Raw genomic sequence first — 27,693 nt, forward strand, 5'->3', positions numbered from 1 at the left:
AGGAACTAGTAAGTCACCCAAAATGTTCCAGGGCTCTAGAGTGTTTTTCCAACCTGGCTCCAAGAATAGTAAATCAACCCACCAAGGGCTCCAGAGCGTTTTTCCAACCTAGGCTCTAGGACTAGTAACTCAACCCAAGCTATTACAAGGCTTCTATAGTGTTTGTTCCAACTCATATCCATAACTAATTACAAGCACCAACAAAAAAATATATGGAAAAATCGACAACACCATGGATATCCAGGAAATGATAAGGCTAGGATAAAACCAATGTTAATCCTGTTAGTGTAAACTGTTCTAGTAATCAAAGTCAAGTTTAGTATTTTTATTATTTTGGTCAATTTGAAAAGTGTTTCTATGATATCATAGATATCAAGTCTTAGTGTCAATTTAGGATAGGATATAATGAAGTTTTGAGTGGTGAAAGAAATCAAGTCATTAATTTCTTAAAAGGTCTAGGTTTAGTAAGTCTATGGTTAAATTATCCTCCAATCATGGATAAAGGTAAATAATGGGTTTGGTTTCTCATCATTGGGATAGTTAGTGGTGTCTTTTCAATCAGTTGCATGGTCAAATCAGGCAGTACATCATTCCTTGTAATCACGAGTTATTGTTCTGCTTCTCCTTTGTGTTGCGCTTGAACATTTTGATTTGAAAAGTCAACATTAAAGTTAAAGGGAGTCTTGTATTGCATGGATGATTACAAATACATATTATATAATTCAAAAATCCATTTATAACGTTACTTATCCTTCTCAGTTTCCCTGGATATCAAATGAGATTTGTTGCATTTTGGTTGCAGGGGATTCACTATGCCTCCACAAATTGAGGGTTTTTTCGCCACCATGACTGCATTCAGGCTTCAAATCTATATTTTATGGAATAATTCATATTTTGTGTAGTCTAATTCATCTTTAACAATTGAGGGGATCACCTAAATGGAATTTCAACCCTCAAAAACTTTAACTCACTCCGCTTTTTGTGTTGCTCCTTTGTTTTGGAAATTTGGTGTGCTACTATCAAAGGCATTGAGATTTGATAGAATATCAGGGTTTTTGGGAATTATTTCCTATGTATTTAATTTTAAGAAGGAATTTAAGATTATAAACATCATCCATCAACCATCTTTCTCAGTGAGAGACTTCGACACTTGGTCAAATTCATGTAAATGAAATTTTTTGTGTTTAGTTGTTGCGCTTTTGTTGTAGGTGATTATTTCAATAAGGTAGGTTTAAAGTTTGGAAATATGATTTATAATATGTATATAATGTTTTAGGAGTTTTCTTCCACATGTTTGACACATTTATAAGTCCAAGATATGATTAGAAGTATGAGAATGATGAATTCATTGTGTTTTTACTGCATTTTTTTTGAAGAAGTGTGTTGCTGCATTTTTTACTATTTTAGCAGTTAACTTCAAGATTAGTTTATGAAAAAATGGAAAAGAATATTAAAAAACTAGCATTTTTTTCAAAAACAATCTAAATAACAAAAAACTCCTTTATTTTCTTCACAGGTTTCATAGATTGGAAGATTCGAATGAATCTTTATAGCCTATTTTTTAGATTTCGTCATTTCCTATTTTAGTCATGCTCTTTGGGTGAAGATTTTGAGGAGGTGGAGAATAATTTTCGAAAACAAAGAGAGATTTTTCTCAAGGACAAGCACATATACAAAAACCTCCTTTCGTTTAGTGACTTCTGTCATGATTCAAGATATATGATCTAATATTTGATGCCTATTTTCCATAAATATGATCCCTATTTCCTAGCAGGTAGTTCCAAATATTAATGTAATGGATTTTATCTTTGGGGAAATGGTTGAACTCGACCTCCTTATATCGAGAAAGAGTTTTTCCAATATATTTTTTAAATTTATATGAGAAAGGGTTGTTTGGTTAGTGTGTGATAGAGAAAATACATTTCGCATTGTACAATTTAATTTGAATATTTCTGTGGATGATGAAGGTCAAAGTCTACTTGTTCAGGGATTCCTGTGTCAATAATTTTTGGTGATGTTTATATCCTTTTTATTCATCTTTATCCTTTGCTATAGTCATGCTTAAATGTTATGTCTTTGGTGTTTAGTTAAATAAATTCATTTCAAAATTCACTTTCAGGTTCTCTCTTATAAGTAACTAAACATTTCGGTAATTGTTTTCCTACACCATAATATCTAAAATTCATCCTCAATTAGATTCTTTGGGTATTATCAATTTCCATATTCCTCTACTACTTCTCTACAACGAAATTTAACAAAGACACCATCAAGATTTCCTACGTTGCCCTTATCTAAGGATTCTTCATTTCCCATCATAGACTAAAAATCATTAGCCTGATTTGACTCCATGCCCAGTGGATTTCCCCTCTCCCTGCCATCGAACTATTAAAACTATTCTACCTTGATCTACAGACCTATCTTAATATCCAAAATATTTCATAAGAGAGAGCCCTCATTGGGTTTGGAAGGGCTAGCTTCCATCCCTAAAGTTTGGTTTGTGGTTACCTTCGGTTCCTCTCCTCAGCCTGGAGGAATTACGAATTGCTAACAAATCCAGGTAATCCTCCATGCCAATGAAAGTTCATAACTAGAAAACCACATGCATCTACCTTGCATCATGGAAATCATACATGCAACTAGTTACCTGTAAAGTAATCCAGCTGTAGTTGTTGATCCACCTATTCCATTGCGCTTTCCCACTTTCATGTTCCTTCTTTTTCCAAATCCAATGAAAACTCAAGTTCTCCAAGAGTGCTCCAAGAATTCTCCAAAAATTCTCCAAGATTTCTCTAAGTGTGCAAGAGTATGAGAGAGAGATAATAGAGAGAGAGCTCCAAGCTAAAATTGACAAAAGGTTGTGAACTTATCCTCAGAAGCCTTTTTATCATTGAGGCCTCTATTTTCTTCATTTTTTCTTAATTTTCCTTCAATTTCCTCCTCATGCAATTATGTGACATTTCATCTCCATTTTCTCCTATTTTCCATTATTTCATAAATAAAATGGCAATTATTGCTTTGCCTTTGTCAATGCATTTTCCAATTTCCATGGCCATTTATTAATCACCAGTGTTTCCCATCACTATGTTCTGCCCAAGATTTAGCTTGGAATAAGTGTCCCATGACCTTGGTTATTATTTTTATTTATTTAGGAAATCAGGAAGGGGCAATTACAAATCCCTCCCCCTTGGGGGAACACCATCCTCGGTGTTCAGACACTTATAAACTAGCAAAATATATGTTTCCCTTAGATATTTATAAGACAACTCATTGTAGAATTTACATCATGTCGACCTGCTGAAAACATAACCAACATACCATGAACACCATACCGCTTAATGGAGATTTATAACATAGCTTGATGTGGTATTTACATACATATGCATAAGAAAACATAACCAAAACACAACATCAAAACATATATCAAAATTCATCCTCTCAACCACCTAATAGAGAAGGATACATAGCCCACATCTGATAATCCATCTCCCATATAGCTTCATTAGGCCCAAAGTGCTTCCACTACACTTTAACTTGCTCGATTGCAAAATTCTAGAGCATGAGCATCTTTTGCGACAAAATGCACTAAGGTTTCAACTGGAATTCTCCTTCTGGCTCCACCTACAATACAAAACAGTCAACCACATGATAAAAATATTTCACATACTTCTTAACTAATGACACATGGAAAACATCATGGAATTTCACTGTCGAAGGTAGTGAAAGTCGCTAGGCCATCGGTCCAATCCTCTCATGGATCTTGAAAGGCCTACAATACCAAGGTGCTAACTTGGCATATGATCTAATCCCCAAGGAGCTCTTCCCAGACTTGATAAGTAAGTACACATGTTCCCCAACACGAATCTCCTTAAGTACCTTGTGCTGATCTACATAACTCTTTTATTTGTCCTGTGCCACCTTTAGATTCTTATTAATAACTTTCATTTCTTGTTCCATCTTCACCAACATGTCCTTTCCAATCAATACTATAATCACTATATCACTCCAACTAATGGGAGTATTGCAACTTTTTCCATAAAGTGCCTCAAACAAACTCATGTTCAAAGATACCTAATGCCCATTGTTGTATGCAAACTCCACTAGTGGAAGATAATCTTGCCACATATGGTGTTGATGCATAGCATACATTCTCAACATGTCTTTGAAAATCCTTTTGACCCTCTTTTTTTGTCCATCTGTCTGCAGATGATAAATTGTACTAAAGGACAAATCTATACCAAAAATTGCAAATAACTCTTTCCAGAACCTTGATGTGAAATTTTCTTCTCTCTCTGACACAATTTTCCTAGGAATACCATGTAACATCACTATCTCCCTGATGAAAACCTAATATAACTAGCTAGATGAATTCATAGACTTCACTGAAATGAAGTGAGCTACCTATGTCAACTTGTTAACCACATCCATAATATAATCATGTTGTCTATATGTCCTCGAAAACCTGTAATGAATTCCATGGAAATGACCTCCGATTTCCACTCTGCAATCAAAACCAATTGAAATAAACCACCTAGAAGCTTTCACTCTACTTTTACCTATTGACAGTCCAAAAATATCGCAATAAACTCAACCACCTATTTCTTAAAGTTCAACCAATGGTATAACTTCTTAACCATTGTCAATGGCTTATGATATCCCAGGTGACCTGAATACGGCTTAACATGAAATTCCCTCAAGATAAGCTTCTTGATATCATTGTTGTCTAGCACATAGATCTTGTCCCTAAATATGATGAAACCATCTGTTGTTACATGATAATCCACATCTTGTTCACCTGTGCCCTGCTAATGTAACATATGCTTAAGTTGTTGGTACCTATCATCCTGTTGTCCTACCTATAAGATCTGATCCGGTAAATCTATCCCATATGAACTCATAGCTTCTATGTGATTTACCTGCACCTTTCTACTAAGAGCATCTGCAACCTTGTTCTCATTACCCTTAATGTCCCTGATCTCGAAGTCAAACCCACCGATCGTAGCCACCCACCTAGCTTTCCTGGAATTCAGATTTGGATGGTCGAATAAGTATCTCAATTCAATGTCATCAATCATCAACATGAACCTCCTACCAAGAAGATAATGTCTCCACATATTTAATGCATTGTAGTGTCTCCACATATTTAATGCATTGATGATCGATGCCAACTCATGATCATGCGTTATATAATTATTCTCATGCTCATTTAGTTTTGTGAACCATAGCATACCACCTGTCCTTTCTACATCAAGATTCCACCAAGTCCTCTCACAATCATTCGTACATACCACAAACTCATTATGTGTATCTACAATCTTTAGAACTGGATCATTTGTAAGGAACTACTTCAACTGCTCATTGCACATTCTTCTGTCCAATCAAATTTCTTCCCTTTTTCGATGCAAAGATGTAATAGGATAGGAATTCCACAAAAATTTCCCAATGAACGACTTGCAATAACCTTCTAATACCATAAATTATCTTACCTCATCCACATTTCTTGGAATTTCCCATTCTATGATAGCTATGATCTTTTCTGAATCCACTGTTATATGTTCCTTGGAAACCACATGCCTCAAGTAATGAACCTCTGTTTGAAAGAAACTTCACGTACTAATCTTGGCATATAAATGATGCTCTCATAGCAATCTCAATACTACTGCTAATTGTTTGGCATGATCTTCCTCATTCTTAGAATATATCAATATGTCACTAAATGAATATAATAAAAAAATTGTCCAAATAAGGATGCAACACATTATTCGTCAAACACATGAAAGTAGCAAGAGCATTAGTTAAACCAAACAGAACCAAAATAAACTCATAATTCCGATACTTGGTCTAGAGATATATCATGTAGATGTCCTCTTCTTTGATGTGTACCTAATGATATCCTAAACCCAATTCAATCTTTGAGAACATTGTTTCTCCCTTCAACTGATCAAAAATTTCATCAATCTGTGGTAAAACGTACCTATTCTTAATCGTCACATTGTTCAACTTCCTGTAATAAATTTACTTCCTAAGAGTACGATATTTATTCTTCACAAATAATATCAGTGCACCTCAAGGCAACACACTTGGCCTAATGTATCCCTTGTCAATTATGTCCTTCAATTGCAACTTTAGTTCCACTAACTCTAGATTGCTCATATTGTATGGTTCATTTGATGTTGGTGTTGCTCCCAACATCAACTAAATAGAAAATTCCACTTCCCTATGAGGTAGTAACTATGAAATATCTGTTGGATATACGTCATCAAACTACTGAAAAATCGAATACCTCTTCAAGATCTCGTCATGCTCAACATCCTTCCCTTTATCACTCGAAATATAAACTACAAAAAATACACATCCTTTCTGGCTACTATGCTTGGCCTGTGTAGTTATAACCATTCTCACTAATGTAGGCTTCTTCTTACGCTATAAGATTGTCTTCTCTCTATCAACATCCAAGCACTGAATAGCCTTATCATAGAAATCCACCTTAGTTCTATGACTGTATGACCAATCCATACCCAACAACATACTATGTGATCCCAACATAAGCACATTTAGATCTGATGTAGACATACCACTCAACTCAAATGCACAAGCTATTACCTAAATAAACTCTTTTCTAGGTACATGTAGCCAACTACACCAACCAAGACTCTTCATGCACTTCTTTCTTCAAACCACACTTGTCCACTAGATAAGGACGGATATAACTATAGTTAGATCTAGGGTCAATAAAAATAGAAACAACTTGACAACAGAGGTTACCTTCCATCCCGATAATAGATGCCCGATGATCAACTTGCCTATTATCAAACGTTACATAAATATGAGCCGAATACTATGTCCAACATCCCTGACTTTCTATGCCTCCTAAGCACTATAAATCTGTGGTTTGCCATGACCCTGTTGTTTTGAAAATATCTTTTGTGATGATCCTTGCTACAGGTCCAAAAATGTAAAGGCTTCATGCCATCACCCTTTTTTTGCTCCTCAGGATGAAATCTTTGTCCTCTTTTAGTTGCATTGAACTTCTTGTGTGGTTCTGCATTCTCCTTATCATCTAAATCTTGTGGTTTTCCTCTCTTCTTAGCCCACATTCCCTTATTCTTATCATTACCCTTCCAATCTTTCTTAGACTCATTATTATGCTTTGATTTCTCATAACAATTCTCTAGTTTTCTGATGGCTTCCTCCAGTGACCTAGGCTCATCAAACTCAATTATATCTTTGAATGATACCAAAAACACATTGATGAGTATCTAAATTTTATGCTTATCCTCTTTAAGGTACAGAACATATCTCAACAACTCCAAGAATCTACCAGTGTACTCCTCATCGGTCATCGATCCAATCTTCATATCATATAACTTGTTTTCCATTCCATCATACTATCTCTCATATAGATACTTCTTCCTAAAAATTCCCTCAAACTCACACCAAGTCAACTCCTCTTCTTGAATTCCTTTGAAATTCTCCACATTTTTCCACCAAATGTCTGCTTTTCCATTAAGACTAAAAGTAGTTATCCTAGATTTCATATTCTCTAAGTAATCATGCAATATTAAAAACTTATTCATCCCAAGAAACCAAGCTTTTGCATCCTCTGACTTCTTCATTTCTCCATCGAATGTAGGAGGCTTTGATTTTTTGAACTCCTCTAGCGAGCACTGCTTCTTAATCATCCTATACGGATGGTGACAGTGATGACGATGTTGTCTATTTAATACAAAACTAGAATGGAACCCATAGTTATTACCCCTCCCGCCAGGTGTATCCAAGAATCTACTACGTTTGAATGTACCATCCTTGGAAAACCTCCATCTTGACATAGACCTACTGCCATACGTCCCGTTAGTCCTTTCCTCTTGTCCATGACTAATCCTAGGTGGTCCCTGTCTCTACAAATATGACACTTTGAAGGATGACTGCAATAAACTTTTCTTTTTTTTCTTATGCTCTATCAAGTATTTCTTGTGACTGAATTATCTTGTCATTATCCACCTTACAACTTTTAATCTATTCTTTAAAAATTCTCAATGTATCTGCTATGTTAGGGGAGTACTCATTTCCATGTTTCTCCTCTAATTAGTATGGAGAATCACGTGAACGATAGTCCACCATTTTTCTTGTCATCTTTGATCCTCTACTTCCTCCAAACATATCATGTTAGATGAACCAAACATAAGCATAATCAACATACCTCAGTGAAGTCTGGACAGACTATCTTGTCTGCAAAATCAATCTAGGTTAGCACAATATATATATATATATTATAATGAAATCCATATATCAATCATCTGAACATAACCGCCATCAACCTCTACATGACGAGACCACTACAACAATGACCATCATAATGCATGCATAACAACACATAGACAACTAAAATGCATACATGACAAACACATTATGCCAATCTAGTCTAACTATTGGACCTGGGAGATATGATACCATTATGTAACCACCCCTCCCACATTTACCTCATTTCACCAACTTATTGGGCTAAACGTGAGAGGAAGAGCTACTATGACATGACTCGACCTCTTAGGTTTTGTTAAGGAAGTGGGGTCAACCATAGAATACACTCTGACAGCTCATACCATTCAATAAGGCTACAGGTCACTCGAGGTAGATTAACCACACCAGGTGGCCAAAAATTGAGTTGGACACCCTTTTCTTTAAATCGGGTCCTCAAATGCACCCACATCAATCCCTCCAGGTGGTTGGAAGCCTCCAACCGCATGCACAAGCATCCATCCATGTGGTTGCAATCAACATTTTTTAGAAAGGAGCATCCAGTCCCCAGATCTGAGCCTAGATTCAAGGCCAGGCTCCATACCAGTGCTTAGAACTTCCTATAAATTATGAAAATCAATAATGACATGTAAACAATGCTAGACCCACATGTTTGAAGGAAGGCCTTAACCTATACTTCCTAGGACATGACAGTTTTTTTGTCAAACATATTGCAAAAAAATAAGCTACAGGTCATAAATGCATATCTAATCATATAAGTTTGATATTTTTCTAAGAATCACTAAGAAGTCCCTATGCCCTCTCAACATAGCTACAATAACACTTATTATTCCATTCATCCATCAACCAATCAATAATTAAACAATTCATGACATGAGCCATAGAATATACACATTACATAACAACATATAATAATAAAATAACCAACATATAAACCATGGTATCTCAACCATAATCACATTTCTAGTAAATATACATGAATCATAATAGACTAATGGCTCTTATTAACATAGGAAATTACTAACCAAGTCAGTGACTTCCAAGTACCACCCAACCATATATTAGGTTGAACTAAATCTCTCTTTCATCCAATCAACCATGTGCTATAATCCAAGCATGAATGTGGGATCTCATGGAGTAAACAAAAGAAAACAAAACAATGGCTTCCAGAGGCCAAACCACCTCTTAAGTAAATGCAGTGGAGTACTTTTGGATCAAGGGTTTCCAATATATGACTGATCTTGGATTGCCTTTGGTGTCCAATTTCTAAATGCTGACAAGGAATTTGTTGACTGATAATATGAAAACATGTGGAACAAGACAGATGAGTACTTGAAGACTCTTTCAATAGGTAGTCTGGTGAATTTCTCATGCATCCTATTTGCCATGAACTGAGCATAGTTGTAAATTACATTAGGAGGTTTTCCTGGGCTAAACATGGAAAGGAAAGCTAGGACAACCTCATCCACATGCTCATCTGTGGTGTATCCTAAAATGCAGGAGAGCATGGTTATGATTTGTCTGCCTCTCTTAGAAAAAATGGTGGCAGCATATGGAGGACTTTCTGTAGTGGTATGACACTCCTCTATGATGAAAGTTTTGAAAATTTGGGCTATTCTGGGAAGGTCTAACTTAGTATAGAGGTCCAGCAAGTCTACAATAGATAGTAGGGTCTCATTTGGGCTTGGTTGGACCTGCAACATTTGGTTAATGGATTCTGCAGTGATGGTAAACAACACTTGTTGGTCAGGGGTGACAATGCCTTTTTGGCTAGGAATGTAGCAAGCATGACAGAAGTGGATGATTTATGGGAATGGGTATACTTCTGGAAACAAATATTTTGGAAAGTTAGACTCCCAAAGGTGAATGTCATCGTTCTGGTTAAAGAATTTGTCCTTACTCCAGCAGTGGAGCTTTAGAAGGTAGGCAGGGGAAGTAGTATCCTTTATTTGGAAGTCTATGTCTGCTAATGCAAGGTGGTCGATGTCCAGGTGAGGGGCTTACAGAGGTCTCACGTCCAGAGAGGTTTGGGAAGCCATAATTGGGTTTACAAATTTGAATCAGGCTTGTAGTGGTTTCAGAAGTGAGATTTAGAAGCTTTTTGGTACAGTGAGAAGGTAATTACAGTCTGTAAACAGGGTTTGGGGTGTATAGCAGGCTTCTTTTCAATTTAGGAAAGTTTCTTTAATTAATTCAATTAATTAAATATTTCAATTAAACTGTGTGTTTTCAAATTGAAGGGTTGTTCTAGTTTTTCCCAAGAATACTTAGAAATCAATGGTTTGGCTTGTAAACTAGGTACAGTGGTGAATGCAGAGGGTATTGTGGCTTCAACTGTCAACTAGTTGCTTCAATTGGGTATCCGGAGCTTCTTCAAGCGGAAAACGGTGGTCAAATTGGTCACAAAGGTTTTAGGGTGTCGCAAATGGCTAAGCAGCAGTTTGTAGTGAAAAATGCAAGAAAAGAGCGAATTGGGGCTTTTTTGGCCTTTTAACGGGAAACATCACATTTTGGCAAGAAAATAATCAATGAACAGTGGGCAATTTTTGGTTTGGGCAGGGAGGTAGTTTTCTGGGCCATCACATCGCTTTTGGAGGGCAGTCGATATTTTTTGCAAGCAGGTGATTTAGCCTGGTGCCACCACGTAGCAGAAGAATGCTCAGGAAAAACCGCGAATCTTACGTGCTCTCGGGCTATTTTTGATCGAACAATGAACCCGCGCGATATGGATGTACACCGTCGGATTTGGGGGCTATCATAGAGTGGAGTTGCATGGAGGGAATCGAGAAAGGGATTTGCAGGGCCCTGGATTTAATTACAGTTAATTATAATTATTTAACCAATAAGGTCGGGATTTTCAATATAAACATATCGTTAATTAAGGTGGGACCATGGTTTGTGTGGCGGGGGTTTTTTAACTACACCAATGGTTGGTGGGTTAAAAGGGTATCAGGGAAATATGAAGAGGGGAAGTTAATTAGATAAAGTGGGGGCATAAAAACTTAGGATAAGGGGGTTTTTGTGGGTTTTGAAGGGAAATAGGGAAATTAATAAGGGGGGGAAGGTGATATTTGTAATGGGGAATGGGTTTCACACTAGGGAAAAGGGTTTTGGGAAGGGGGGGGGGTAATTTTTGAAGGGTAATTTCTAGGGGAATGTGTCAAACCAAGGGCTAAAGGTCAAAATGAGGGGAAAAGGGGATTTATAAGTGATGAAGGGATAATGGGGAAATTAGCAAATAAGGATGTGGGGGTGCAGTGAACTGAGGGGAAATTAGTAAACAAGCTTGTGAATATCCTTTCTTTCTCAAATTTCCTCATGCACATGAAACATAGGATTAAGCATGACAAATGTGCTTTTGACTCAACAACCTTGTGCATTTGCAACCTTTCTTCTACCTACCCTTTATTTATCCTAACATTTTTTCTTCATTTCATTGGGTGCATTTGAGCTTGCTGACCCCTTATTTTCTTTTCTTTTTACAAGAAAACTATCTAATTCTAACCTTATAACTTCCAATGGCTTAGATTAAACTGATGAGATCATTTTTATTCTCTACCTAACTACTGATCTGCCAAGGTTAAATAGTTTGGCTAGATCTTTATTCTATATGTATCAACATGAAATTTAAAACATGAATGAGTCAAGATTAAGCTATTTGACCATCATGGATCATGGCATTTTTGACAAGCTGCACACAATCTTATTTTACAAAGTAAAGCAATGGTAGTGGCATTTGAATTTGCACACTTTCATGATCTGTTTTATTTCTTTTTGCGGTTCATATTTTTCACCTTTTTTGATCTTTTTCTTTCTTTTTGTCCTTTGATTATTCTTTTAGGACATACCCTCTTTACATTTTTTAATTTTTACTATGCAAAACATTTTTCAGAAAGCAAAAGTATGTACAATATTACAAGACTAACCATAGCCAATTCAAAATTATGAATCCTATTATTATAGGACCCTAACATGTTGTACTATGTGTACATATATGTGTTATGTCATACATCAGTTGTAGGCGTACGTGTCATGATGTATATCAGGTGTAGGTGTATGCATTGTGTGATGATATACGTTGTGTGTGGATGTATGTGTTGTGATGTACATTGTGTATGTGTACGTGATTGAAGAGAAGCAAAGGAACTGGGTGTTTGTCGCTTGTGGAAATCGATCCAGAGTGCTTACAGAATAAGGAAAAAGGTAGAAGCTAAGGATTGATTAAACGATAAGTATCAATATTTTATTTTAGTTTTATTATGTATGTGATTTATGATTCTAGTCTATGATGATTACATGTGATCTATGGTTCTGGTTTATGATTGTTACATGTGAGTTATGATTTGAATCTATGATGGTTGTGTTTTGAGCTAACCTGATGTGATATGTTTATACATGATGATTTGGTTAAAGATGCTAGTAAGAAGTGAAGAGAATTGAAAGTGTACCTTATTGATGGGCCACGAATGAGGTATGATTTGAAGTTATTTCAATTTATTTTGAATCTAATGGAAATTATGTGCTTGGTACAAGAAAACATGAAACGCCCGTTGGGTGGTCGAAACTGACAACAAGCATTAGCAACAACAACGAAATAAATTAGAACAGGCAGTAGTATGCTGGTAAAGCATTCAGGAGCAGGGCAATTTTGGGACACTGGTACCCAATAGTTGTTGGCATTATGACATAGATTTGGCACTATGATATAGGTATTGTCCTTGATGGCAACTCACTCAGATGACATATCACAGTTCAGACTCACAGAATGAAGAAAGAGAGGTATACGCAAGTTCCCCATTAACTAAGTCGCGTGTACATGCGAGTTCGCAAACCAAAAGGCATGTATAGCGTACACACGCACTTTCACGAAGGAAAGGCGCGCACATGTTGGAAAACTTAGTTTTGGTCTGTGGTATTTGGTCCATGGTCTTTTGATCCATAGTATTGGTCCAAGGTATCCTGTCCGAAGTGTTGACCCCAGGTATTTGGTCCAAGGTATTGGTTCTAAGTGGTTTTGGTCCATGGTATTGAGTAAGGCCTAAGACTATAAAAGGAGGAGAAGATCATTAGGCAAAGGAACTCATGTATTGAATATCTAATGAAGAGTAAGATCTAGAATACAGGTTATTGGGTTATGGTGCACTGCTGGATCTAAATCAAGGATGAAGCTTAGCACTTGATGAAGGATAAGATCTAATGATGGGTCAAGATCTTAAAGCTTGAAGTGAAGTATCTTTGTGTGTTTTTGATCTTTTATCTGAATAACTGACGCATGTTGTAGACTATATACATGATGATCTGGGTATAACTGAAGTCTGGAATTGTTGTAAAGATTAAATCATCATTTATAGATCTATACGCAGGTTCACCTTAGAAAAGGCACGTGTACATGCTGGTTCTGCATATCAAAACAATGTATACATCTTAAATTTGATTTGTAGATCTGTACGCAGGTTCCCCTTGAGAAAAGTGCGTATGCATGCAGGTTCGACACGTTGAAGTATCGTATACCTCATAAAATATGCTTTAGCTACCTCTGGTTGCTGTTACAGTGTTTTGGGTTCTGGTTACTGTATTCTGGTTACAACATTCTAAGAAGTGATTGATTGATTTAGTTGTGGTTGGTGCAAAGGAGATTGATTGATGTAGATGTATTTGATGTTTGAATGATACTATTGATGGATCTAGTCTGAAAATTTATGAAACGTGGTCCCTGGAAGAAAAGAGAAGGTTGTAGCCTTCTGTAGGCCGACACCTACGTACAAAAATTGGAAAAAGAATTTTCTTATTAAAAATAAGATAGAGATGATTGCAGTAGGTGGTTTTCACCCACATTGGGTTTCCATGTTATATCTTGTGTTCATGTGTGTGTGATTGTCTGTTCTGTTTTACTGCACCTGTTTACTGTTTATATGGTTCTGATGCACTAATTAAAGATCAACATATGATAATTTAACTGAATCATAAGTTTGCAGGATATACGCTAGTTGCCTTAAATACAATTGCGTATACATGCAAGTTCCATTAACTGAAGTAGCGTATATGAATTTGATTATGGAAATGAAATATTATTGACTTACTAATACTGATTCACCCCCCTCCCCTCTCAATATTATTTCAAACAATTGGTATCAAAGTAGGTCCTTCAGAAGAAGCTTGATCTCTTGAAGGAAGATCTATCATCACGAGTAACTACGAAAGAGAGGGATCCATTAGACCACCAATATTTTATGGTAGCAACTTCGTTTATTGGAAGGTAAGAACCACAGCCTATCTTCGATCTCTTGGAACAGATGTCTGGGAAATTGTGGAAGGAGGATATACATTTCCATCAGCAATTCCTACAGATACGGCAGGTAAAAAGCAATATGAAACCAATGCCAAGGTTGTCAATACATTACTGGGGAGTCTATCACAATCAGAATTTGTCAAATTTATGCAGCTCAAAACCGCCAAAGAAATATGGGACAAGATCATTTTAAGCTATGATGGAGACAATCAAGTAAAACATGAAAAACTGCAATCTCTTAGAATTCAATATGAAACTCTCAAAATGCATAATGATGAAAGTATCGCTAGTTACTTCTTACATATAGATGAGATTGTTAATTGCATGAAGAACTTGGGTGAAGAGATAAAAGAAGTTACTTTAGTTGAAAAGGTTTTAAGATCCTTATCTACTAAGTTTGAATCAAAAGTATTTGCCATAGAAGAAAAACAAGATCTTCAGACTATTACTATGACACAATTGCACGAAATCTTAATTGCTTTCGAAATTAGAAAAGGAGGTCCATCAAATATGAGAGAAGCCGCATTCAAAGCTTCAGGATGAGAAGAACTCAATGAATCAGGACATATTTCGGAAGGAGAGGAAGAAGCAAACTTTGTCAAGAACCTTCAACGGGGTTCCGGGAGATTCAGGGGTAAACTACCTTTCAAATGTTTTGCTTGTGGAAGAGTCGGTCATTATGCTGCCAAATGTCCTTGTAAAGATAAGCTTGATAAAATAAAGGAATCAACAAAATGGAATAGAAAACAAAGTGTAAGTAAGAAGAGCTACTATACTCATGAAGATAGCGATGGTTTATCAAATAGTGATGAAGATGAAAATAGTAATGACTATAGACTTCTGATGGCTTTTGAAGATGATGATTTCTTGGATGCTTTAGATGAAGATGATCTTTATGAAGAAATCTCTAAACTCAAAATCTGTTTAGAAGAAAAGAATATGATTATAGATAATCTGACATTCCAACTTGCTGAAAGAGAAAAACACAATGAAAAACTAGAATGTGAAATTGTGGGTCTAAGAAAGGATATTGAGAAAACAAAAGCTCTCAATCTTAGATTTACTAAAGGATCAAAAAGCTTAAATGAAATTATCAAAGTGCATCGTTCTCCTCTAATAAAGACAGGTCTTGGATATACTGAAGAAGCATCCCAAGCACAGAAGCCGTCAACCTCCACTAAAAGTTATCTTGATGCAGCAAAGAGCAGTGAACAGTTTGACAATCGATAGCAAAGGCATAAAGCAGATCACTAGGTAAATCAGGCTCACTTTACTTCAAGGATGAACAAAAGCTACAAACCTCAGGTAAATAATAGTTAATTTGCTTCAAGAATGAATATCAATAGCAACTACAATCACTAGGTCAATAGATTCGATAATCGCAGGAACTTCTTTAATGGCCAATGTTTTTCATGTCATAAATTCGGACACAAAGCTGCTCAATGTGTTGTTTACAAGACCATCATGACTAGAGAAGCACGAAATCAAAGGAATGTGACGGGGATCATGAAATAGACCTACAATAACTTTTCTCTTCTTGAAAATGAAACATAATGCCCTATCTGCAACAACTTTGGTCATGAAGAATCTGAATGCAGGAGTAAATTTCAATAAACATCTCAGAAGGAGCAAACTTCATTAAATCCCAAAATATGGAGAAAGAAAGAACCACAAAAAGAAAGATGTGGTATAGCCTTGTATGCAGAAGGACAAGAAAATCAGTGGTACATCGACAGTGGATGCTCGAAACACATGACAGGTGATAAAGAAAAAATTCAGTCATATAATGCCCTAGAAAAGAAAAGAAGCTCTCATTTGGAAATGACACTCCTGTTGTCATAAAAGGTAAAGGTTCTGTTCTTTTAAAAGAAAAAGTTAAAGCTGGGAATGTTATGTATGTTGATGGTATAAAGAATAACCTGTTGAGTGTCAGTCAAATGTGTGATCAAGGAAATGAAGTAGTATTTCGATCAAATGAATGTGTTGTTCGTGAGCTTGATATAGGAGAAACTACGATCAAAGGTATAAGAACTCCAAACAACTTATATATACTCAAGGGAGGACGACAACAGTGCTATCTAAGCAAAAATGATGAACACTGGCTATGGCATAGAAGATTGGAGCATCTAAGCTTCTCTCAAATAAGAAAAGCAAGCAAATTCCACGCTGTTTGTGATCTTCCTGATATCAGCATTCCAGAAAATACAATATGTAAATAATATCAATTTGGTAAGCAAACCAGGTCGAAATTCCCTGAAAAGCAAGGATCAACTAGTAAGCCTATTGAACTTGTTCATACTGATTTATGTGGTCCATCAAGGAAAAAGTCACCTCGTGGAGAGGGATACTTTATATTGTTCATTGATGATTTTTCCAGAATGTGTTGGATAGGGCTTCTAAAGCATAAAGATGAAGCATTTGAAAAATTCAAAGCCTTCAAAGCCCTGGTTGAAAATGAATTAGATCGTAAAATCAAATGTCTTAGATCTGATCGAGGAGGGGAATTTACCTTGGATGAATTCTTTGACTTTTGTGAAGAACATGGAATAAAAAGGCAATTCTCCACTGCAAGGACTCCTCAGCAAAACGGATAGGTAGAAAGGATGAACAAAACTATTCAACAAATGGCTCATGCTATGCTAGATGAGTCTAGAACTCCTGCAACCTTCTGGGGTGAAGCTGCATTCGTTGCCCTCACTATTCTCAACAAAGCAAATGTTCGAGTAAACAACACTCAAACTCCACATGAACTTTGGTATGGTAAGACTCCTATCGTAAAATACTTCAAAGTTTTTGGAAGCAAATGTTACATCAAAAGGACTGATGAAAAACTTGGCAAGTTTGAACCCAGAGCAGATGAAGGCATTCTCCTTGGTTACTCTTCCCGAAGCAAATGATATAAGTGTTATAATAAAGGACTTCGGAAAATTATTGAAAGTGTTGATGTTGTGGTTGATGAAGCATGCAAAAATCCAAAGTAGGTAAAAAGCGAAGATTGTGGAGAAGATGACGATTATCCTTCCACATCAAATCAGACTAATTCTGAAGAAGAAACCAATGAAGCACCAGAAGAACAGATAATGGCAGAAGAAAAGACTCCATCCAGGTATGTTAAGAAAAATCATCCAGAGACTCAAATTTTGGGACAAAAAGAGGCAGGTGTGCAGACAAGAAGAACTATTACAGAAGCTTCAAGCTATCTAGCATTACTTTCCTCCATCGAACCTCAAAATGTAAATGAACCATGCAAAGATGAATGTTGGGTCAAGGCCATGAATGAAGAGCTTGAGCAGAATGAAAAGAATAATACTTGGGAATTAGTTCCTAGACCTCATGATAGGAACCAAATGGATATTCAAAAACAAGCTGAATGAAAATGGAGAAGTTATTAGAAACAAGGCCAAACTTGTTTGTAAAGGGTATGCTCAACAAGAAGGTATAGATTTTGAAGAAACTTTTGCACCTGTTGCTAGACTTAAAGCCATAAGAATGTTCCTTGCTCTTTCTAGTTTTCAGAAATTCAAAGTATACCAAATGGATGTAAAATCTACCTTTCTTAATGCGGACTTAGAAGAAGAAGTATATATTGAGAACCCAGACAAATTCATCCTTGGAAATGATCCAAAACTTGTATGCAGACTTAGAAAGGCTCTCTATGGTCTAAAACAAGCTCCAAGGGCCTGATATTACCGTCTTGACAAATATCTCCATCAACAAGGTTTTTCAAAAGGATCAGCTGATAGAAATATATATACAAATATTGACAATAATAAATTGCTAATACTTGTTGTGTATGTTGATGATATCATTTTTGGTAGCAATGAAGAAGCCATGAGTCAAAACTTTGCTTTGGTAATGTAGCAAGAATTTGAAATGTCCCTGCTTGGTGAGCTCACATATTTTCTTGGTCTACATGTTCAACAAAAGAAAGATGGTATCTTTCTGTCACAAACCAAGTATCTCAAGCAGATCTTGAAAAAATACGGCATGGAAGATTCTAAACCAGTATGTACCCCTATGGTAACAGGATGCAGTCTCAGCTCAAATGATGAATCAACAACAGTACATCAACCAACCTATAGATCCATGATTGACAGTCTACTTTATCTAACAGGTACCTGACTAGATATCATGCACGCAGTGGGAATAGTTGGAAGATTCCAAGCCAATCCAAAGGAATCACACCTTCAGGCAGTCAAAAAGATTTTCAAATATCTTCAAGGAACATAGAATTTTGGTTTATGGTATCCTAGAGATACAGATCTTACACTTCATGCATATACAGATGCAAATTGGGTAGGAAGCGTTGATGACAGATAAAACACTAGTGGTGGTGCATTCTATATGGGTTCCAAATTAGTATCTTGGTTCCGCAAGAAGCAAAGTTCAATTGCATTATCTACAGCTAAAGCAGAATATGTGGCTGCTGCATCTTGCTGCACACAACTCCTTTGGATGATGCAAACATTGCAAGACATTTAGATCACATGTACTCCACCCATCCCCATCCTATGTGATAATACAAGTGCAATCAGTATTTCAAAGAATCCAGTCATGCATTCCAAGACCAAGCACATACCCATCAAATATCATTTTCTAGATGAACAAGAGGTCAAATTGGAGTATGTTCCCTCCAAAGAACAGGTTGCTGATATATTCACCAAACCACTACCCAGAGAGACATTTGAATATCTCAGACAGAAGTTGGGAGTAGTTGATGCATCATCTTGTGGTTAAAACTTATCTGTTTAAGAGAAAAGTTATTATGCGTGAGTTCCATGAAGCCTATCCACGTACATACGCCGGTTTCTGTGGATACAATTGCGTATATGTTGGTTTGAAGAGAAACAGTGGGCCATACTCAGGATGAAAGGAGTCTGATATGGGTCTAACAATGATCATCTGGCACAGGGGGAGCATATACTTATAATAATGCATTGTTGGCATTATCTTAGAAGATATTGGTACAAATTCACAGTTGTTTTTTATTTAGGTGGAACATGTTCAGGGGGAGATCATGGTTGCTGGTTTGGATGGTGATTGACAGATGTTGCTGATGATAGTTGCTGATAACTATCATGGTCTTGTTTCAAATATTTTGTCTATATGTCATATATATCTTTTAATGTCAAGGTCATGAAACAACCTATTTTGTTTCCCCACTATGCATGGGATGGATGATATGTTCTTGTTTTGACATGTATAAACATTCGGTATATCCCCACTTGGTTGGGTGGATGAGTCAAACTTGGTATATCCCCACCTGGATGGGAGATGGATGTATGTATGAGTCATTGGTGATAGGAAGGTAATTTATGATGTATAGAGTCATGTTCTTCTTTTAGAACATCTTTTTGCAGACCTTGCTTATATTCAGGGGGAGCATGGACTCGAGCATGGCGCTCAATCAACACTCTTCAACATATCAGAGCATTCAGCATATACTCAGAGGGAACATAACCCTTTGCCCTTGATGACAAAGGGGGAGAGTGACTTGGGGTTGCCATCAAGTCCAAAGGGGGAGATTTTTGGCATTATGACACAGATTTGGCACTATGACACAGGTATTGTCCTTGATGGCAACTCACTCAGATGACAGATCACAGTTCAGACTCACAGAATGAAGAAAGTGAGGTATATGTAGGTTCCCCATTAATCAAGCCGCGTGTACACGCGAGTTCACAGACCAAAAGGCACGTATAGCATACACACGCACCTTCACAGAAAGAAAGGCGCGTACATGTTGGACCCCAGGTATTTGGTCCAAGGTATTGGTTCTAAGTGGTTTTGGTCAATGGTATTGAGTAAGGCCTAAGACCATAAAAGGAGGAGAAGATCATTATGCAAAGGCACTCATGCATCGAATATCTAATGAAGAGCAACATCTAGAATAAAGGTTATTAGGTTATGGTGCACAACTGGATCTGAATCAAGGATGAAACTTAGCGCTTGATGAAGGATAAGATCTAATGATGGGTCAAGATCTTAAAACTTGAAGTGAAGTACCTTTGTGTGTTTTTGATCTTTTATCTGAATAACTGGCGCATGTTGTAAACTATAAATATGATGACCTGGGTATAACTGAAGTCTGGAATTGTTGTAAAGATTAAATCATCATTTTTAGATCTGTACGCAGGTTCACCTTAGAAAAGGCACGTATACACGCTGGTTCTGCATATCAAAACAATGTATACATCTTAAATTTGATTTGTAGATCTGTACCCAGGTTCGCCTTGAGAAAAGTGCGTATCCACGCAGTTTCGACACATTGAAGTAGCGTATACCTCATAAAATATGCTTTAGCTACTTCTGGTTGCTGTTACAGTGTTTTGGGTTCTGGTTACTGTATTTTGGTTACAGCATTCTGAAAAGTGATTGATTGATTCAGTTGTGGTTGGTGCAAAGGAGATTGATTGATGCAGATGTATTTGATGTTTGAAAGATGCTATTGATGGATCTAGTCTGAAAATTTATGAAACGTGGTCCTGGAAGAAAAGAGAAGGTTGTAGCCTTCTGTAGGCCAGCACCTACGTACTAGTAAACATATCAGTTAGTACAAGAGCTAGGGGGTTGTAGCTCCCTTCCAGGAGAAGCTGGAGAATGAGAGAAGGTTGTAGCCTTCTGTATGTAGAAGCCTGCACACTGGTATAAGACTGCACCAGTACAAAAATTGTAAAAAGAAGTTTCTTATTAAAAAAAAGATAGAGACGATTGCAGCAGGTGGTTTTCACCCACATTGGGTTTCCACCTTATATCTTGTGTTCATGTGTGTGTGATTCTTTGTTCTGTTTTACTGCATCTGATTATTGTTTATATGGTTCTTATGCATTGATTAAAGACCAACATATGATAAATTAACTGAATCATAAGTTTGCAGGATATACTCTAGTTTCCTTAAATAAAGTTGCGTATACACACAAGTTTCATTAACTGAAGTAGCGTATATGAATCTGATTATGGAAATAAAATATTATTGACTTGTTAATACTGATTCACCCACCCACCCCCCCCCTCTCTCAGTATTATTTCCAACAATAGTGTCCATTGATTGTCATGAGCATGCTATGACCAATATCATGATTTTGAGGTATTTATATGCCTTGGTTGTTGACCTTTCGATGCGAGGAAGCATTTCCAAGGGATGGATTGCCTAGGATAGGGGATGCCACGGAACTTAGAAGGTGAGTGATGACATGGAAGGGCGTGACCAGATTGCCCGAGGGACTGTGTAGCAGAGAAGGGAAGGTCAGGGATGGATTTGTTTTGTTCATTAGCATTGCCAGATGAAATCAAATTCACATTGGGAGTGTGCCCTCGAACAATGAGTCGGTAGTTGTTCACTGAGAGGACAAGTGGCGTAGGATTATAAAGTTGGATATTGGATGCAGATTTGACCTTGCACTGGATTCTGGACTTCTTGGGAAGGAGGTGAATCCTGGTATTACTTTAAGGGTGGAGGTGTGAGCCTCTGGATCCGTTTGTTGTAGATGTATGCATCATATCCTTTTATTTGTTGGTCGAGCAAATGTGCATATGTGTATATTATTATAAATATTGTATTGAGCTGGTTTATAAAGCTCCACAGAGAGCAAGGTTATTTGCTGGTTGAAACAAGTGTGCTTAAGTATATGTGGTTGTTATTGTAAATACCGTAATGAGTTGTGTTATAAAGCTCCAATAAACTATATGATTGTCATGTTTCAACAATGGTCATTGTAAATACTGCAATGAGCTGTGTTATAAAGCACCATGGGTAGTATGTTTTGTTTTTAGCAGTCTTGTTGGTTATAAGTGTCGTTGAACACTGAGGATGGTGTTCCCCCAAGGGGGAGGATTTTGTAACAAGCCTGGTTAAAAATCCATGTAAAAATATATAAGAACATGGTCATGGGACACGTATTCCAAGCTGAATGGTGGGAAAAACATCCCAGTGGGTGTCGCTTCGATTTATTATGGCTAAGGAAATTGACAAAGGCAATGACAAAGGCTTTGGAAAGGAAAAATGACATTTTTGGCACATTTATTTATGAAAATAACGGAAATTAGGAAAAGAGGAAGGTGAAAGGTCACAAATTGAATGTGCGGAGGAAAATGAATGAAAATAATGGAAAATGAAGAAAATAGAGGCCTCAATGATAAAGAGCCTTATGAGGATAAATTGGTAAGATTTTTTCTTAGACTTGGTCATTGTAACCCTTTGTTCAATTCAGATTTGGAGCTCTCTCATTATTCTCTCTCTCTCTCTCACTCTTGGACACTTAGAGTTTTCTTGGAGCACATTGGCATTAGATCAAGAAATAAAAGAAGGCAAGAGGAAAGAAGGAGAAAGTAAGGAAGAGTAGGATCAAGTAGCTACAACATGATTCTTTGTAGGTATCGATTTGCATGTGTGATTTCCTTGCTACATTTGGCATGCATGTTATTGCATGTGGTTCTTTGTTGTCATGGAATGGGTTTTTCCAAGTGTGATAGTGTTTTCAGCCTAGCCTTGCCATTTCTAGATAGCTATGGTGTGATGGGGTTCTCATGTTTTGGTTGAGCCGGATTTCTAGATGGATTCAAAGATGAGTGAGGTGGATCATCAAAAGAAAGAACACATGGCCTAGTGATCCTTGAACCAGATTGTGGATTGCGGTAAAGTCATTGGCCTAGTGACCCCTGAATCGGACTGTGGGTTACGGTAAAGCCAGGTATTGTGTGCCTCGGTGGGCCTAGGAATCCTCAATCGATTAATAGTAGGATATACGATAAAGCCTATAGGTGGTTTCCCTTTATTAGGCCTAGGAATCCTTGCCAGTGAATGACAGGATAGGGTGGATTCTTGGTTTAGGGCATAGTGATCTGGTGTGGGTTGCAGTAAATCCTAGAGACTAGGAGACAGGAAAATTCCTCACGATGTAGGTGGAGGAATCCGGTGGCATCCATGCTTGTTTTGGCCTAGTGATCCGATGGAGATCATGGTAAAGCCTATTATTACATGTTTATTGTTTTGGCCTAGTGATTCGACGTGGATTGCGGTAAAGCTTGGTTTCCATTGATGAGGGCAAGGTGGTTTAACCTCAGGATGCCCTCGTCGGTTATTTTGGTTTGAGTCCCACATTCATGCTTGGACTATGGAACAGGGGTGATTAGCTGAAGAGAGATTTGGCTCCACCAATCTATGGTCGGGGGGAACGTGGTAGTCCCATACTGGGTTGTCTTTTGCATTCATTAATAAGAGGTTCTTTCCTTGATATCTTATGTGTAAATGTATTGATTTATATGTGGATTATATGGCTTATGTATCCTTGATATTCATGTTGTTATTATGTTGGTTATAAGCATGTATTATGATAGTGATGATGTATGGCTCTCCTCATGTTTTGATTTGTAAATGAATGAACAATGTATCTATGAACTAATAGATGATAATGCATCTAATGACATAAGGGAACAATGATTCTTAATGATTCTCAGATAAGTATGAGACCCCTATGCTCATATATGTTGCTTAAACCTATAGATTACATATTTGTGACATGTTTGACAAAATGTCTGTCATGGCTATTAGGGGTCCAACCTAGTCCTCATTGATGTTTTTAAAAATGTATTTTTGTTCCGATGTGAAATTCCATTTCTGAAGGTGTCATTGAGTTCTGGGCAGTGACCTGGTCTTTGGGCCTGAAAAAGTAGCACAAATCCTGAAGTCATAGGTATAACACTGGGTAAAAAAATCCCCAGGTGCTTCCTTGCCCTTGCTGTGGGAGCATCTGGAGGCTCTTGAATGCACGCTTGTCCATATCATGGGAGCGTTTAGGGGTTTGATACATTAAAACTTCAGTTGGTCTCAATGGTTGGTTACCTGAGTGGTTGGGATGGATCCTGGGAGTTCTGTTGCTGATGTGAAAGGTCTGTGTGGTGTGTTTCCATTGATTCCACTTCCTTAAGGTGATTGAGGAGGTTGAATCCCATTATAGTGGCCTCTCATTGCATATTTACCCCAGTTGGTCGGTTACTTGGGTAGACATGGGAGGAGGGTGTTACACGTGAACATATCAAAAAATTCATATATCTCGAGGACTCTCTTACAACCTATTCTTTGTTTCTGAGTTAGAATCCATTTCTGCTATTGTTGGTCTTGGATTTAAAACTGAAGAGAACATAAAAGATCCATAATTATATTTTTGTTTTCTTTAGACAATCTAACTGCCACTAACATTGAGTCGTATTTCCTCTTCATGGAAGAGTTCTTATCGTTTTCATTTGAATGAGTAGGAAATGGAGAATAACGACTTGGATGGAAGCTCGAAAATCATTGAGATGGACACAAACAAATCAAGTTCAAAGAAGTGGATTGGATTAATGACAGATTCTCTTTCTATAGAGCGGAGCATATCTTCCAACTATGCAACCCAATACCCTCCACATGATAATTGTCATCTTCAATCTTCACAACAAGCTCACTCTCAGCCACATTACAAAGGCTTTACTTCAACATAATCTTTGCACAGGATGACTTCTGAACTAAATCAATTGTCTATCTTTAGGGTAGGAGGAGATATGTTGACTGCACTAGTTTCCCAAGATTTCAGCCCTGGAACTGTGTATGCAGATTGTGATTACGAAGAAGATAATGTGTTTTCAACTGCAAAAAGTAGTCCTCAATTCAGTTCAACAAAATTTGGAGGCAAAAGGGGTCCATTTACTCATAGAAGTGAATATGTAGAGAGTTTTTTTGAGGGTTACTTTTCCTTTCCTAACTACATGGCTAACACATAATCTTCAAAAGCTAAGGGTCATTCTCACAACACTCCTAAGCATCAACCAACTTCTTATGAAAGGAATACAATGCCATCTAGAAGGAGAATATCTTTGCAAGGAGCAGTGGATGACATGTCAAGCATCATCAATGCATAGACGCAAAGGTCATCTTCTTAGGTCCCCTCAGTTCGCAAAGGCTATCAATATGCTAGTCTAGTTATGCTAGAGAGATCGATAGTGCCACTCAGGGATGGTCAATTTGAGACAACTTCCACAACAAATTGTCATTACTAAATTCTTAATGTATGTTGAGGCATGTATATATTCTGAAAGTTGATTGATGTCTTTGGATTAATATGATTTCAGCAAGTAGGATAAGAGGATGAAGACTTAAGAAGGAAACATGATGGGATTTTTTGCTTTGTTTTTCAAAGTTATTAATGAAGACTCTTTTAATAGACCCTCTCTCGACTTGTCTAGTTGCAACAGTACCATGACCAGTGATAGAAAAAACATCCTCTACAACCATCAAGAAGCACAAGAATTGGAATATATTCATTCACTGCAACCATGATATCATAAATCTTATCCACCCACCTATTCTAACCTAACTTGATATGTTTGGATTTGCCATAAGAGCCTCCAGAGTGAGGAGCGCTGACCTTGAAATAATCGACACTTTATCCCCTGGAAACTCATAAGAACTCAAGGGCTCCCTAACCTCAAGCTCAACCAACTGAAGCAACTCCTCGTCTTCAACCTGATCCTGTTTATTCAAGAACACCACCACGTTGGGCACACCCACCTACTTGGCCAACATGATGTGCTCCTTCGTCTATGGCATAAGGTCGTCCGCTCCTAACACAACTAGGATTGCACCATCCATTTGAGCAGCCCAGTAATCATATTCTTCACATAATCAACATGACCAGGGAAATCCACATGGGCATAATGTCTATTCTTGGTCTCATATTCGACAATAGTAGTATTGATTGTAATAACTTTTCCCTCCCTTTAGGCACTGCGTCGATTTCATCATATTTTTTAGGGGTACTAGTGCCCATGGAGGCGAAGACCATGGTGAGGGTAGTGGGCGAGATGGCTTTCCCATGATCATCATGGCCAATAGTGCCAATATTTACATGGTTTTTTTTTTTTCTAATATTTTCCCCGAGCTGCCCAGATTGTGAACCAGAATGACTTGATGGTATTCATAGAGGAAGAGGAATGGAAATGGTCTCTGAAAGCATTTTTATATGAAATTGGGTTTTAGAGAGACTGAGAATGTACCTCGTCAAAGCTCCCCTCTGGGTTTTGCTAGTGATGACCAAGATGAAGGAACTGTCGTTGCTCCCATGAATAACCTCAGCGTTATTGTCATCGTTTGAATTTCCCGAGAGCTCTATGTGTTCCCTCTTGAGCTAACCACGTCGTGATTGCCATCGCCTGAATTGCTCGAGAGCTTTGGGTGTTCCCTCTTGAGTTGTTTCCACAACAATTTGAATGCTATCTGAATGAGTGTAAGGAGAACCCTTATCCCTTGTTTCAATAGATGTAGTCTAAGCAAAATTAAATGATAATCCCTTGTGAAAACGAGCTTTTGTACGGGACACTGTTGAGATTCGCACCAACTATTGAAGACAGTGAATCTCAACAGTGTGGCCAACAACAACCTCACAATAAAATGCACATCAACATAATTATTCATATCAATTCTAAAATTTAGTGTTAATGGTGATGATTTTAATTATTTTATTTATTAACAACAATGAAATATCTTTGACTTAGTGGAGGATAGGGTATCTATTTTGCCCGAAAATTTATTATAATTTATTGATAAATTAGTGGTGTGGACAGTTATGATTGACTATTATAAAGAGTCATTACTATTATTTAAGAAAAAACATATTAGACTAGAATGACTTGTTAGTAGTTTGTAAGGGATAGACTTCCACTCATATCAAATCTAGGAATGTTTAACCATTGAGACTAGTTTTTAACCAAATATAAATAATTTTAAATCATATTTTAAAATTGGTTGAGAAGAACATAAAAATAAAAATCTAATTTAATGAAATCATTGCTTTTTTAGATTATTATAAGTTTAATATTAATATTATTCAATAATCCCAACTGAGTTATGATAAGTTTTCCTATTGTCAGAAAAATTATTAATGAAAAAAACATAACAAAGATTATAATTATTTTATTTATTTGAAAAAAAAAGAAATTGTTTCCACGTGGTTCCCAAAAAAATAGATAGAGAGGGTATATATAACATAGTTGAATGAGGCTGTAAATTATTTGATATTTCTCTTGTAATTTATTTATTTATTTTTATTTTTTTTAAAGAAGGAGAAATTTTTTCTACGTTGTTCCAAAAAAGAGATAGAGAGGGTATATATATAACA

General features: G+C 36.9%; 1 pseudogene; it reads right to left on the reverse strand.

Moving 5' to 3' along the window:
- Positions 1-26,497, reverse strand: part of LOC149214486 (elongation factor TuB, chloroplastic-like) — a 103,249-nt pseudogene extending 76,752 nt beyond the window's left edge.
- Between the last annotated feature and the right edge of the window lie 1,196 nt (positions 26,498-27,693).

The sequence above is a fragment of the Pinus tabuliformis genome, chromosome 1_1, assembly GCF_031772625.1.
Source record: "Pinus tabuliformis cultivar Carrire ecotype Pingquan chromosome 1_1, CPIR1, whole genome shotgun sequence".
NCBI classification, from domain to species: Eukaryota; Viridiplantae; Streptophyta; class Pinopsida; order Pinales; family Pinaceae; genus Pinus; species Pinus tabuliformis.